Consider the following 9,188-nt stretch of genomic DNA (forward strand, 5'->3'; position numbering starts at 1 on the left):
TCGCAAAGCTCCGGTGAAAGAAGTGGAGTTTGATTTGGAGTGCGCTCGAGAAACCTTCATGGAAGCTAAGAAGAGCTTCGCGGAGGCCTCCACTTCATGAAGCAAAGATAGACCAGAGCTGGAGATGGACCTATCCATGCTCACAACATTCTTGGAAACATATATGAAGTTACCATGCGACAGTAAAGCTATAAAAGGATTGCAGGAACTCATTAACAGATGTGCTAGGACCACGCCAGGAGAACCATGTGTAGTCAAGAAGATTGGAAAGCATAAGACAAGGACGGGAAGAGAAATGAGGTTAACCGCGCAAATTGGAGAATATGAAATGGACCAAGTAATTCTAGATTTAGGATCGGATGCGAATGTTCTGCCGAAGCAGACATGGGAGCGAATGGGGAGACCTACGCTACAATGGTCTCCTATTCAGCTGTGAATGGAAAACTAGCAGAAGATAATACCCATGGGGCGATTGCAAGGAATCACTGTGGATATTGAGGGAGCGAGCGCGCTAGCAGACTTTGAAGTGATAGAGATTGTTGATGACAACAATCCCTACCCCGCACTCTTAGGAATTGATTGGGCCACTGACATGAATGGGGTGATTAATCTAAAGAAGCACAAGATGATTTTTGAGAAGAAGTCACTACGTGTAGTTATACCCCTGGACCCTGCTGAAGGATCGCGCTATACAGAGCCAGTGCGCGACTATGAAAGTGATGATGATTTGGACTGCATCTATAAGATAACAGTGCAAAACCAAGACTAGGTGAATCCCACCGTGGATGAGTGGCTTGCATGGGAGCGCGAAAGCTCCTGTACTTCGAATTCGGATGAGGAGACGGAGTGATGGAAAAATCAGCTACATGAGTTAACTACACTGAATTGTAATATGATGACAAGGTGACAGTACTGTGTATCAACGGAAGTAAGAGACCTGCCTACTTATGAAGGCCTCAGTGAGGTAGATACCTTCTTGAATAAATTTGAAAGGGAGGTTTCGAAAAAGCAACGCTTCTAGGCCTTGGATTGTGTGCTATGCGCCACGCCCGCAAGGTGGTGGGGTACACACAAAGGGAGCTTTGACGATTGGCGTGAGTGTAGGGGAATGACGCGCTTATGATTTGGAAATCCTAGGGTGCGACTGACAGATAAGTATAATGGGCAGAATGGTCTGCATGTGAGTCTGGCCAGGTGGGTGCAAGCATATGGAAAACAACCTGCGCAGATGCACATGAACTTTGCACTGAAAGGTATGGTCAATAAGTATGTGTTGGGGGGACAAATGTGCAAATGGATCTTAATGTTGGAAAGACACTACGTAGGAAGGACAATCACGCAAAATTTTATCCACGTGGAAGTGTTTAATATGGTGTGCAACGCATTGATGAAGGTATGTAATGCGCAGTGAAGTGATTGGGACCTGCGTGTACTCGCAGTATTATGGGCTTATAGGACGACATGCAAGAAACTGATGGGACAGACACCTTTCCGGCTTGTCTATGGAGTAGAAGCCATAATGCCTATGGAGTACATCGTGCCTAGTCTGCACATAGCAGCGCTCACAGGTATGACGGACTGTGGAGCCCTGGAGGAGAGGCTCGCGCAGTTGGAGGAGCTCGAAGAAGAACGGTTTTTGGCTGGATTTCACCAGCAGGTACAAAAGCAGTGCGAAAAGGCCTGACACGATCAACATATTAAGTTGCGCACCTTCAAGGCGAATGATTTGGTGTTGCTATATGATAGTAAGTTTGATCAATTCCCAGGAAAGATCAGAATGCATTGGCTGGGACCATATGTTCTTAAGGAGATCACAGATGGTGGCGCGGTGTAGTTGGTAAAGTTAAATGGAGAGCTCTTCCCCGAAAAAGTCAATACAGTCATTTGAAGGTGTACAAAGGTGGCTTGACCATCTAACTAGCTGGCAGAAGCACAATATTAGCACTCTAGGTAGTTGAAAGGAGGCTCAAGACTATAAACTACTATGCCTGAGAGTTGCGCGATGTCAGGACTGCGCGCAATAGCGAAGTGTCATAGGGTCCACGATAGTGCGAGGGTAGCTGTGCTGCCACACGGATTGGCTGGAAAGTGACCGTTACAGTCACTATTCATGATGTGATGCTTGGTTTGAGACCAAATGGAGTGGGCGGCAGGCATTTAAGGTGAACTTTATGGGCTAGATTTGGGAAAATCTGCCGCCAAGGGAGCATTAATGGACCGAAAATGGGGGGAACGGTCGAATTCGAATTCAAAAGGCGCTATAAATTGCAAAGGGCTGCCCAACAAACAACACTTGGCCATTTGAGAATTGAGCTATTGCATGCCCAGAGATTCATGAACCCAGATTTGTTTGATCTTTTGAAGTCGAAGGCATTGTTTGAGCACTTACCCGAGCCGTTGAGAGAATTGTGGAATAATAGTATGGTAGCACTTGAGGAAGCCATGGATACCGGAGCAATGACTGCTAAGGAGGCCGCGTAGGCCCTGATGGTAGGCGAAGCCCCAGAAAGTGCCGGGATAGTTGTAGAAATCCCTAAATTGCCGCGCACGTCGAGACCCAAGAAAGACAAGTAGCCTATGGTACCGGTGTGCATGTCCCCTAGGAATCCGTTAAGAATGAGGCTCACCATGGAAGAAAAGGGGAAGGTGATCAATTTGGAAGCCGATGAGGAGGAGGAAGACTTTGAAGAAATCTTGGTAGAGGAGGAAGATGACATAGAGATGGAGGTGGAAACCCAGGGTGTGGACCCTCTGACCAGGCTACTCGCGTATGTTCCTCCACGGAAAGGGAAAGCAAGGGTGCCCAAGGACCTAGATGAGAGCAAGAGCTCTTTGTAGACTCCGTTGCTCCCTGACGACATCATTTTTGATGGAGCGCACTTGGGGTGAGTGCTCATATTAAAATTTGAGGACTGGGATCTCGCGGACCACGAGAAATTCCCACATTTGGAAACTGCGCAGCTCATGCGCCAGAAGAAAAACACACCATCAGGAGTTATAGAGTTGGAGCTGTGCTAATGGCTGCGAGGTGTGGAGAAGGTAGGACTGTTAAACCTACTTTGGGTGCCGCATTACCATCGTGCCCCAGTGACTATTTTTGTCATCAGGCAGCTGCTCTGCCTGGTGCATGATGGGTGCTTGTGGCTAGAGGAGCCCATCCCCATCACGGATCATCTGATTCACAGAATTACCCGGCTCCCTTGCAAAGGGGAGGATCCAACGAATATCTTAGAGGGTAAAAGTGATGATTTGGCCATCGTGGAGGCCATGAAGAAGAAATTCAAGCTGGAGAAGAAGAAAAGAGGGTACACAATCTCCAGCATCAACAATGTAGCAGTCAAAGTCACGACGCAGATACTGGCTGGGAAGGTTATGCGGAAGTGCCGCGTGGATGAGGTGCCTACGCTGGTGGTTGCACTTGCCGCACAATGCATAGAAGGGGTCCAGTTTAATTGGGCGGATTACTTGTGTAGAGAGTTCCTGGAGAACTACCGTGAGGCACAGGAGCAGGGGAAGACTTTCCACTATGCATGGCTTCTACTATCCATAGTGCTGGTGGCTTAGGAATTGCCCGAGGACAGCTAGTTCCCAATGATTGCGTAGGATCTTCCGGAGGTAGCGAAGTACACTTTGCTGTGGGCAACCAGAGATGCACAGAGGATCAGAGACAAAAAGATATTCTAGGTGTTCATGGAGATGAACATCAGAATGGGGATTAACCGCAAGCCGCAGTTATCGCCCACGGTTTATAACAGTCTGCAGAGCTTCGCGGAGTTCAAGGCAGAATTTCACCACGTGTAAATTAGGGCAAGGAAGGACCTCATGAAGGCATGGAAGGAGCTACCTTATCTAGTGATGGATGATGTCATATTCACCATCCTTGAGTCGTGGCCGCTGGAGTGGCGCACTCCAGCCAGCTTCGCGGTGGAAGCAGAGAAGTCCGCTGCACAGAGGAAAAAGGAGGAGGCAAAACTACAGATGGTGCAGTTGGTAGAGAAGAGAAGGAATGAAGCAGCAACAACCAAGGTGTAGGAGGCATGCGATGCTGCGAAGGTGGTGGAAAAGCAGCGGAAGGTAGCAGAGAAGGAGCGAGATGGCCAGGAGTCCCCTTTTCCTGAATAGGAAACAGATCCAGAAGAAGGTGGCGCAAAACCGCAAACGGCATCCACACAGTTGAAATGATAGCACCCAAGAGAGAAGGTGGGGCCATGGAAGAAGTTGAAGGCCTCAAAGACTTCTTTCGACTTGATCACCCTCATTGAGGGGGATCTACATGACATTGGGGAGACGGTGAGGGACGTCACCGCGGAGGCCCTCCAGTAGTTTGCGGAGGAACACCAGACGGTGTTGGGGGCCCTCCAAGCACAGATACAGGAGTTGCAGGTGCGCACTCCACAGGCTGGTACTGTGTCAACCAACCTCACACTAGGCATGACAACAACTGAGGAAATGCTGTGCGCCTACATGACCAACACCATAGTGCTGCCAGAGGGAGCACTCGTGATAGAAAATGAGGCTGACAAGAATATGGTCAATGGATTAAAGGGGATCGGGATAAACATGGCTACGCTCCCTCAGGAGACACTTTATGTTTTGCAGGACGAAGTTACTACAGAAGTGCGAGCTAGGGAGGGTCGCGTGCTCCAAGTCATGAGTGAACATCACATCAACATCGAACAATTGAGCTTGTAGCACGACGAGGTAGTGGCACAGAATTGACAGATTGTGCAGGTGGTCGATGAAGCTTGCCAGATGGTCCTGGAGCTGGCCATCCAAGCAGAGGAACCAGCAGAGGCGCGCATCTAGAAACTAGTAGCAGGGGTGCGTGAGGCTAAGGAAGAGATGGCTAAGGTTCAGCTGGAGCTGAACCTGTTAGAGCCTAGATTTGCCTCAGGCTGAAAAGACAAGGTTCTAGGTCCACATCAAACCACGCTCAGTCTCGTAGCTAACCCTACGAGGACAAGAGAGGGCTCTCTCTGGGTCAATCTCAGCAAAAGATAATCGATGGGGCTTGAGATGACTGATTTAACAACTAATCTTAGGCTAGTTATGAAGTGAAAAGTTTTAATTTGAGTTTTTGGGGGTTTTGTTGAAAAAAAGGGAAAGGAAAATTTTGGGTCTGGGGATGAGGCCGGATTTTTGCAGAGTTCAGGTAGGGGCAAGATAGGCAATAGTTTTGATGCTTTGGATTGAATGAATGGGTGAATCAGACTGGTGAGAAGCCAAGGATGGAAAGAGGGTCTCAAGAGTCCTCCTCAAATAGATGAAAACATGTAGAATTAAACAAAATTTCAAGGCAGAGCATAGCAGTCCAATGAATTATACCTTAATCACTCATTTGTTTAATTGCAAAAGACAAGAGAAGGGAAAATGATACACATAAACATCAGTGAACTTACAAATACATAGAGAAACACACCATCAAAACATAGAGCCACATGGATCCCAACAAGTGCTGCAAAACCCTGGTCTTTCCTTTGCCAAAATTGCAGAAATGAAATGTACAATAGAGTGCCAAGCAATCCCAAGTGTCCAACCCTGAAAATGACTTAGAAATTACATAATATAGACAAGAAAAACCTATTCCCTTGCCTCTAGGGGTCGAGCTCATCATTCTAGGAGCTGTTTGAACTAATTCTAAACAAGGAACTGAAATCTAGGTAATCAAACAACTTACCCCTATATGCTAGGAAACTGATTCATTCATTAAATTTTCACTTTTTAGTGAATGAATCTTCTAGAACAAGTAAATATGTGCCAAAATTACATCATAGTCATTAAATTACATCATGAAAGGTCAAGAGTAACATCAAAAAGCAAAACTGGTCAAAACTGGGCGAATTTCTGAGCTGTACAGTGAAAAACAGGCCAAAATTCTCTATGCGCCGCGCCAAAATCTGTATGCGTCATGCCACTTTGGAGCTGATTTTGAGGCACTTCCTGAAGTCCAAATTGAGCCCAAGTGTGCTTGTTGGAAATCCCTGCCTGTCTACTTTCCAACCCAAGTGGAATTTCTGAATTTGGATGTCATTTTCCCCTCCAAAACCTCAATCTCCCAAGACTGCTTCCTGTGTGTCAAAATAGGGGTAGTGAGGTCATTTTTAGGGTGTTTTTGACCCTTTAGGCAACCCAGAACTTGATGAAATCCTTAGGTAATCCATGAGCATACATAAATTTTGATAAAAAAATCCAGAAATGCAAAGTTTTCCTCCAAAGGATCTCCCAATTATAAGCGCGTGCCAAGTGGCGCTACGCGTTGGGCAGAAAAACCTGTTTTAAAGCCAAAAAATTCAAAATTGACAAAATTTTCTCCAAATTCCTTGAAATTTGGGCTGTAGGTCCCCAATCAAGTACCATGCTCAGCCAAAGAAGCTTCGGCCAAAATTTGGAGTCGATCATGCTCCTTTTGCCTCTTTTGCTTCTTTGTCGCCTTCTTCAATTTTGCCTTTAGATTCCTTATTCGTGCCTTGGAACTCATATGTCGCGCCCTGTAATGGAAAACCATGTGTCTCAACAATGCTTTATCTCTATCGGCCTTGTCCAGTAGTCTCTCCAAGTGGATGTTGATTCTTTCGAGCCAAGACTCTCGATCCTCATTAATCTCTTGCTCCAATGAAGTGAGCTCAATCCTCCTCCTTTGTGCAGCTTGGTGATTCTCGTGGATGTTTTGTAACTCCATGATTGCTTGCTGATCTTCAAGCTGTTTGTTCCTCTGCTCCAAGTATTTCATAGTCCACTTAGCCCTCTCCAAGTCAAGGGATAAGGCTTTGATCTCTGTTTGCTGCTCCTGGATGATCTCTCTAAGTTTGGCACTTTCCGGGCCCATATCTGTATCATCATCATGAATGAGAATGAAGTCAGTCTCTTGTTCACCTGAAGGCCCCTCATCCTACATTGGCCTCTTTCCTTTGTCCTGTACCTGTGGTGCTGATGGAGGAAGTGAGGCCCCTTCCACCCCGGGTGGAGATAACACTCGCTTTGCTGCTGCAAACAATCCTCTCGTGCCTCTCTGATAGGTGACATATGCCGACACACTAGTAGTCTCTGCCTCCTGACCTCCATGCTGATATGAAGGTTCACCGGTATGATGGAAAACCTCCTAATGAACTACTGAAGCTATGAAAAACTCACGAGAAATGAAATCTTCCCATGTGATACCCTGCAAACCAAGCTGATGCACAACAATGATCTTGATGAGCGCATAGTGGTAAATGCTATTGTACTGCTGTTCCGGAGTCTTCTTCTGCACAAGAGTGGTCATCCTCTTGATTTTTTGGCACATGAAATATGGAATGTACGTGAAACTCACTCTCGTGAAATGCATCAATAACCTGATATGGTATGCATAAAGGCGTGAGAAGTGACCTTCACAACTGAAGTATCTGATAATGAGTCTCATCAATGGCGCATAAGATTCCTTCAGAAACTGAAATGGGAATACTCTCCTGAGCTGTCTCAAATAGCTAGGCCTGATCTAAGGTTCATAATATGATCTATCCAGCTATTTCCTCTTGTTCCACTCTTCCCCTATATTCGGTATCCCAGTGGCCTAAGAGATGGTTTCTGGTGTCAAGGTAAAGTTTACTCCAGCAAGAGTAACATGACTATCATGCAAATGTAAAATAAACAACCAAACTAACTCCTGATGATGTTGGATCTGAACAATCATCTCACAATACTGAAAGCATGACATTTGCTGAAAGCATGTCATTGCAAGTGGGCAGGCTTGCAATTGAGTTAAGGAAGTAGGTTCTTCTCTGACATGTCTGCCACCTTTTTGAGGCCTTATCGGCACATTAAGCTCAGTGGTTGAGTCACTGTCTTGCTCATATGATGAATCTGTCTCTGTCATGGTGCTTGTTTGATTGGTTTGACAAAGGAAAATAGGTGATGTGTTTTTCAATGCCGAATGTGCCAAAGGGAAATGGGACTATGGTAAGTATGATAAGCAGGAAGAATAGGGGTTTGTGATGGGGAATTTATAGTTTAGAGGTGGGATAAATGAGAACAAGATATATTGAAGTCAAGTGGAATTAAGGATGTGGGGATAGTCACTTGACTGTTTTAGGAATGGGGAGTTTATAAGTGAGGAGGGCTAGTAGGGTTTAATGATAGGGCAAATGGGTACAAGGATATAATTGGTTTTGGGAGAAAGGGAAAAGGGAAAGGACTATGATAATAGTGTGACAGTGATGGGGAATGAAGTGTTAACAAGCAAACTTTAAACTTGAAACATAAACCCTATGGAGAAATTTTGATATAAATATTGGGTTTAAAGTTTGGCCTTCAAACTCTTACAACCACCTTTCCAGATCGCAGCAAACACGGACTGAAATCAATGGCAAAAATCCTCTAACACTTACTTGGAGCAATTGAGTTGAATTGATTTGATTTTTATTGAAGCCGTGATGATTTTTGCCTTGTAGGCTCTATGCGCCGCGCACAAACCCAGTGCGTCGCGCCTCCTGGGTGCACCGCGATAGTGGAAAAAAGCACTGTGGATTTGCGCCCAATGTGCCGCGACCTCCTCCAATGCGCTGCGCACACTTCCAGCACACAACTTTGACACTCAAACATGAAATTCGCTCCTCCAAAACTCAAGTCGATATCCTTTGACCTCTTGGCATAGCAATAGATGTTTCAAGCAATGAAAATGCCTCATGGAGTAATGGGTTTGATTTTTATTGAGGCCACAACGATTTTTTGTCTTGGAGGTTCTGTGTGCCGCGCCCTTTGGAAAATGCACAGTGTATTTCGGGTCTATGCGCCGCGCTATATTCCAACACACAGTTGGCCTTCTAAACTCAAAGTTTCGTCCCTTCAAACTCCAACATCGACTTCTCTCTTGGATTTTTAAATGTCTCTTGATGCAAATGGATTAATAACTTGAGAAATATCTTATATAGAGATGGATTAAATTTTTGCTTCTCAATAACCCATTTTGTAATGTTTTTAACTTTGGCACTTTTTGCATTTAATACAACTTCTGTCTTTTCAAATTTCCTTCTGATTTTTTGCAGGTATGATAGCACGTCTTGGCAAAGGGTGACCAAGGCTTGGAGAGTTCAACCACTGAAAAACTTTCGAAAATTACATGGCAATTTATTACAAAAATGAAATGACGAATTTTCTTCAAAACAAAGTTTTGAAGAAAAGTCATAATCCATCCATAAGGAAACATCCATATG

Source organism: Pinus tabuliformis, chromosome 4_2 (assembly GCF_031772625.1).
Source record: "Pinus tabuliformis cultivar Carrire ecotype Pingquan chromosome 4_2, CPIR1, whole genome shotgun sequence".
Taxonomy (NCBI): Eukaryota; Viridiplantae; Streptophyta; class Pinopsida; order Pinales; family Pinaceae; genus Pinus; species Pinus tabuliformis.